Source organism: Rutidosis leptorrhynchoides, chromosome 4 (assembly GCF_046630445.1).
Source record: "Rutidosis leptorrhynchoides isolate AG116_Rl617_1_P2 chromosome 4, CSIRO_AGI_Rlap_v1, whole genome shotgun sequence".
In the NCBI taxonomy this organism is placed as follows: domain Eukaryota; kingdom Viridiplantae; phylum Streptophyta; class Magnoliopsida; order Asterales; family Asteraceae; genus Rutidosis; species Rutidosis leptorrhynchoides.
This window is the reverse complement of record NC_092336.1, coordinates 385,066,297-385,073,524: the sequence shown is the minus strand read 5'-3', so window position 1 is coordinate 385,073,524 and position 7,228 is coordinate 385,066,297.

Genomic DNA, 7,228 nt, shown 5'->3' with positions numbered 1-7,228 from the left:
AACATAAATAAATAATTATAATTTTAATTATAATAATTATGATTTAGTTTACTATTGTAACAAATGATTTACGGGTTTTAAGTCAAGACTCTGCCCGTGTAATACTACGATATTAATACCCACTGTAAGTTATGTCTTTCCTTTTTAATTTAATGTCTCGTAGCTAAGTTATTATTATGCTTATTTAAAACGAAGTAATCATGATGTTGGGCTAATTACTAAAATTGGGTAATTGGGCTTTGTACCATAATTAAGGTTTGGGCAAAAGACCGACACTTGTGGAAATTGGACTATTGACTATTAATAGATGGGGGGTATTGTCTAATTGAGTGACAACTCATTGGAGTCTGTCGAACCTATCTTCAAATTAATTATCCTAATAATTAATAATGATTATGGTTGTCCTATTTAGTGACGTTCATATGGAATCTATTATAATCATTTAATTAATTATTCGGGTTGGGTAATTGATTATTCAAACTGATCAAGTGGGTAAATTAATATTCATATCTAATCAAAACAGGGGTAGATTACAGACAGTGATAACTGGTGTAATTGTTGACAGAAGTGATAACTGCGTCACAGTTTAAATCCTTAATTAGTTGGAATATTTGACTTCGGGTATAAGGGTAATTTGACGAGGACACTCGCACTTTATATTTATGACCGATGGACTATTATGGACAAAAACCAGATAGACGTATCAAATAAACCAGGACAAAGGACAATTAACCCATGGTAATAAATTAAAATCAACACGTCAAACATCATGATTACGGAAGTTTAAATAAGCATAATTCTTTTATTATATTTCTCATCGTATCTTTATTTACTGTCATTTTATTACTCGCAATTTTATTTACTGTCATTTTATTTATTGTCATTATTTTACGCACTTTAATTATCGTCATTTATCTTTGCGCTTAAAATATAGAATCGACAAACCGGTCATTAAACGGTAAAACCCCCCTTTTATAATAATATTACTACTTATATATATATATATTTATATAAATATAGTTTTATAAAAATATAGTACGTAATCACTAGCTCCCTGTGGAACGAACCGGACTTACTAAAAACTACACTACTCTACGATTAGGTACACTGCCTATAGTGTTGTAGCAAGGTTTAGGTATATCCCATCCGTAAATTAATAAAACTTGTGTCATATTTTGTAGTATTTCCTAGTAAAAATAATACTATTTCGTACCCTCACGCTACATCATCAATATCTTATACTAAATGTCCAACTTATTTTTACCGTTCATGAGGGAAAATTGGTCATTTCATTGCAACCAAAACAATTATTAACTATTAATTATTAGTTTCGTAAAATTGTAAGATATAAATTACTATACAATTATTATGTACTCGAAATATATGAACGCTAAGAAAAGTTTACTCCTTTTTACCATTGTCTTCTAAGCACGAAGCTCAACAAGACTAGTAGTCCTTATGAGTCTTTGCTGCCTAATGTCATCTTTAAAATTTTATCAAGGCGAAGTGAAGAAGGGTGATATAAATATGGGTTTAAAGTAAAAAAAAAATTCCGAAAAAATGGAGAAATTAAATAGATATAGAAACCTTCATAAAAAAGATGGAAAATTTTTTTAGTTTTATTACCTTTAGATTTTTAGACTATATTCGCAACTTTTAGTATTAAGTTTAGTTTTGCCATAGTTATTTTTACTTCTAGAATTTTTAGTTTTGCCGTAAAATCCCTTAAGTGCTTTTTCTTTAGACTAAGATTTAGGTGCCTTAAAATTTTGCGACGCCATTTTTCGTGCTATTTTCTTATTTCGTATTTTTCGACGCCTTTTACCTATGTATCAATTACAATTCCAATTAGTGATCTCCATTTGTAGCTTTAATTTTAAGATAGTGATCGTTATAAGGTTGGATTAACCGCGTGTTTACAAACCACTCTTCGTCTTTTTCATTTTTCGACACTTTTCGACGCGCAATCTTTTTCTCTCTTATTTCTCGCCATTCTAGTTTTTAGGACTTAGAATTTTTTCTACTTCTTCTCTAAATTTCTTAAAATTACGAAAATTTATTTTAAGTGGTTAAATTAATAGACATCAAAATTTTCTGGTTCGTAGTAATAGTTGGATTTGTACGTGGACCGGGTTATTGGAGCCAAACAGTACTCAATTATATTGAGACCAAACGAATCCTGCCCCTCTGCTGCATCTTTTGGCTATTCGAAACGTGGGCAAAATCAGAAAAGTCTATTAATTGGATAACTTATTATAATTTTTCTTTCCTTTTTAAAAACTAATAGGATATTCAGTGAATGCACCGAGCAAAACGTTCACCACCTTTCATACGTTCACCACCTGTAACTCGATCAAGACATCTAGCAAATATTGTCGCCGTTGATTTTTCTTTAGAATCGTCATCTAGTCGAACAAGAACTCCAACTCAAATTTCCGATAATCCATCTTTTGAACCCGACTTCACAATTAAGAACCCGGAGCATATTCAAGGACAATTCCAAGATCCTGAACCACTAATTATTCCTCCTGAGCCACAATCAGAATCCTCTAGTGATTCGTATTCAACAAATTCAATTATGGAAGTAACGGAACCTCTAAGTATGGAAGATCGAATGAGAGCCACACGCACGGGCCAAGGTCACGCCATTATTAAGCCAGAAGTTAATGCTCCAGATTATGAAATCAAAGGACAAATTCTACACATGGTAACTAACCAATGCCAATTCAGTGGTGCACCGAATGAAGATCCTAACGAACACCTTCGTACGTTTAAAAGAATTTGTACACTATTCAAAATCCGAGAAGTGGAAGATGAGCAGATCTATCTCATGTTGTTTCCCTGGACTTTAAAGGGAGAAGCCAAAGATTGGTTAGAATCGTTACCTGAAGGGGCGATTGACACATGGGATGTTTTAGTTGAAAAATTTCTTAAACAATTCTTTCCGGCATCTAAAGCCGTGAGACTTCAAGGAGAAATTGTTACGTTCGCGCAAAAGCCAAATGAAACATTATATGAGGCGTGGACAAGATTCGGAAGGATGTTGAGAGGATGTCCTCAACACGGTTTAGACACTTACCAAATAGTACAAATATTCTACCAAGGTGTCAACGTTGCTACACGAAAAGACATCGACATAACAGCTGGTGGTTCCATCATGAAGAAAACCGCAACTGAAGCTTACAAAATTATTGATAATACAGCCTCCCACTCGCATGAGTGGCACCAAGAAAAAGATATTTTTCGTTCATCTAAAGTGGCTAGAGCCGATTCTAGCCATGACTTTGATTCCGTTTCCGCAAAAATAGATGCTTTCGAAAGACGAATGGAAAAGATGAATAAAGATATTCACGCAATACGAATCAGTTGTGAGCAATGCGGTGGACCACACTTATTGAAAGATTGTCACATTGAACCAACGATGGAACAATGAGAGAATGTTTCCTATATGAACCAAAGGCCGGGAAATAATTATCAAAATAATTATCAACCGCCAAGGCTAAACTTAAATCGAAATCAAAACATTCTTTACAATCCAAAAGGACCCGAAAATAACTGGTATAACCAACAAGGTCCGAATAACCAACCGACTCAAAACAACACTTTCAATCAACAAAGACCTAGCTTGTATAAACCACCACAACAACCCGAAGAGAAAAAGCCAAATCTAGAAGAAATGATGGCAAAGCTGATTGAATCTCAAACACAATTCATTACATCTCAAACCCAAACGAACGAGAGATTTGATCAGTCATTAAGAACTCAACAAGCTTCCATTTTGAATCTAGAAAAACACGTAGGTACTCTTGCTAGCATGATGAGTGAGAGGGAACAAGGAAAGCTACCGAGTAATACTGAAGTAAATCCTCGGAATGAGAATGTTAATATGGTTTCAACGAATTCTGAAAAACCAGCACCAGAAGATGGGAAGGTTTTAGATGAGAGTAACAATGAAGAAGTTACACCACCACCACCCGAGTATGTAAAGCCAATGGTGGCACCATACAAACCACCCATCCCGTTTCCAAGAAAAGGAGTTGAGTATGAGCAAGTGATAGGTAATAAAGATTGTGATACCTCTGGAAAGAAGAAGAAGAAAAAGAATAAGAAAGTGCAAGAAACAAAAGCCGTAAATATAAACCCGGTGAAGACAGTTCCACCAAAACCTCCACCTAGGGTAGGTGATCCGGGTGAATTTATTGTTCCTTGTCTACTTAGTGATTGTGTCATGTATGATGCACTAGCAGATTTAGGTGCAAGTGTAAGTGTTATGCCTCTTTCCTTATATAAGAGATTAGGTGTAGGTAAGTTAAGTCCAACGGATATGAGTGTTCGACTCTTTGATCAAACCATTAAGCACCCAGTTGAAATTGCTGACAACCTACCCATTCAAGTAGGTAATTTAACCTTTCTAGTCGAATTCATTGTCATTGACATAGAAGAGGACCCAAACATTCCTCTAATTTTAGGTCGACCATTCTTTGCGTCCACCGGGGCGTTATTTGATGTAGGAAATGGAAGAATGACACTTAGTAGTGGTAACAAATCGATCACCTTTATGATTCGAAAGTCTAAATCTCCACCAACCAAAACCATTGAACCAGCAAAAACGATTGGTAACAACCATGTTGTTTTACCAACTCCAACGGTAGTGCTTAATAATAATGAAACGCCTAAGTGTGGGGAAAATGAAGTAACACCTAATGATGACATGATAACAAAGAACCCCGTTGTTGATACGAAATTAAATGATCTCGTTATTAATAGTTCAATGAAGAAACTTATTAAACGGATTCGCGATGCTAGAACCAAGGGGAACTTTAAGTTATGTAACCGGTTAGTATCCAATCTATCACCTAAAGAAAAGGAGAAACTAGTTGAAATTGTGGATATTACACAGGAATCCGACCAATGGCTTAAAGAAAAAGTCACGGATATGCAAGTTGATTATGGACCAAGAGAAATTAACGATGAAGTTAATCACAATTTTGACACCACGGCTACCTAAGTGTGGGGAGATTCAAATGTTCTAAAAAGAAAATGCTATCTAGAGTTAGTTGTTCTGTTCTCGTGTAGTTCCGAGAATGGAACCCGATTGGTCTTTTCCGCTAGCAGACACTAAAGAACTAGTTTCCTCCCTCCATTCTGAATTTTTTTTTATTTTGTAGGTTTTATATAAAAATTAATATGCTTTTTAAATTTAAGTTTTGTGTGATTTTAAAAAACAAAATTTACTTTATTTCATTAAGTTAAAAAAAAAAAATTGATTTCTAAAATTCGTCGTGAGTTGAAGACTAGGTCATAGAGCCGAAATTGCTTTACCCGAGAGCGGGGCGAAAAATTTTGTTATCATTATTTTTAATTTTATTGATCTAAAGTATGCAAAAAAAAAAAATATTATATTTTATAAATTTTTGAACGTGGGGAAATATACCCAACTTCAAAAATATGTATATATGTTTGTAGTTTATATCATGAACACAACAGGGTAAAACAACGCACTTTCAAAGACTGTCATTAAAGTTCAGCAAAAGGTACTAATTTTGACGACAAGACGCAAAACAACAAATATGATATAACAAATGAAGGAATGAACGATGAGGCACCATCTATCATTCGACGAGCTTTGTAATTACAAACTCGGTATTTTTAATCACTTTTCTACGCTAATCACCCTCATGAATTTAAATTATAGTCTGATTTCATGCAAATGAGGGCATTGCATGATCTTAAGTGTGGGGAAGGGTTATAAATTCTCTCAGATTTATACTTGGTTTATTTGCCAAATTTTGTGAAAATTTGAAATTTTTTTAATTAAATGAAGTCAAAATCATGTTTATACATATTTATGAACGGTGAAAACTAGGTGATAATACCGAAATTATCGTTACATCGGAAAGGACATAAATTGAGAAACAACCTAAAATGCTTGAATTCATTTAAAATGGAATAAAGGAGAATAAAAAGGCAAAGAAAGAAACTAAGTGTGAGGAGAATGTACCAAGTTATTCAATTAAAAACTATCTATCACATATCTTTGTACAAGATTATTGCAGGTACTTTTGTTTTGGATGATACTAATCAGTTTTACCCGGTTTACTGTAATATATTTGAAAGAAAGATGGATCTACACGATGAATCAATTCCATCATTAAAAGGAAGTAAAGTCTTCCGAAAAAGACACGCGCTTCTTGATTTAGGTCATGAAGTTGTCGTCCAGACCAGCTGTAGGTTGACGAAAAATCTAGAAAAGTCATCTCTAAAATCAGCAGGAAATCCACGGACCTCAGCATCAAACAGGGTCGCCAAGTGGTCAGATTTATCCTAACCATGAGAAGGATTTATCTCGTACAATGGGGGGCGCCATGCAAATTAGCTTGATAAGACTAATGAATCAGATTCCCAGAAAGGATAATCTCCTTAAAGATTAAAAATCAGCTTTTAAGCCTGATATTACTCAATCCTTGAGATTGACCTTAAAGATTGAGAATTCAAACTCATGGAATTCGATGATATCTAAACTCGAGCTTGAACGAGAAAATATTTTGATCAAAATTAAAACCGATTTGTTTTCTGAAAACCCATTTTCAATGCGTTCATTACCAATGAACGTAAAATCCTGAGAATTCATCAGAATTCATTAGGTCACCTGAACCAAATCGGGTGTCAACCGTAAGAACGGTGGTTGCATAGCATGGTCGGAGACAGGACCTTGTGCCAGACCGAAAAATCATAGGATGATCTTTACTATTGCTCCTACCAAGGATAGTACTAGCATCCGACACGTTAAAAGACCATAACCAAAAGCATGTCATTAGACATTGCCTTAACAGTTTCTTGTTCATCGCTTTCCTTTACAACCGGACGGTAGTTTACCGAAAGGTAATATACGGAACAAGTAAACTGGATGTGTGCTATTCAATACCGGGATAGCAGTGGATTACACGAACCTAAAAGTTTTATCCAAAATATTGATCCACAAATATATTTTGCAACACCAATGGTGGATCAAATCAGAAAACTTATCTAGGGTAAAAGCTAGATTGAATTTTCAAAAGATCAAATGTTTTCATAAAGATCCTATTTTCTAAAGGATCTAAATTTTTATAGTCATGTGGGACTGTAAACCACCTTTTAAATGTGCACTTTGCTTTGGAAACCGAAAGTAAATCGGCTATTTGATTGCAAGTGTCGTTGACCTAAACCCAAGGCAACTGTGGATGACACA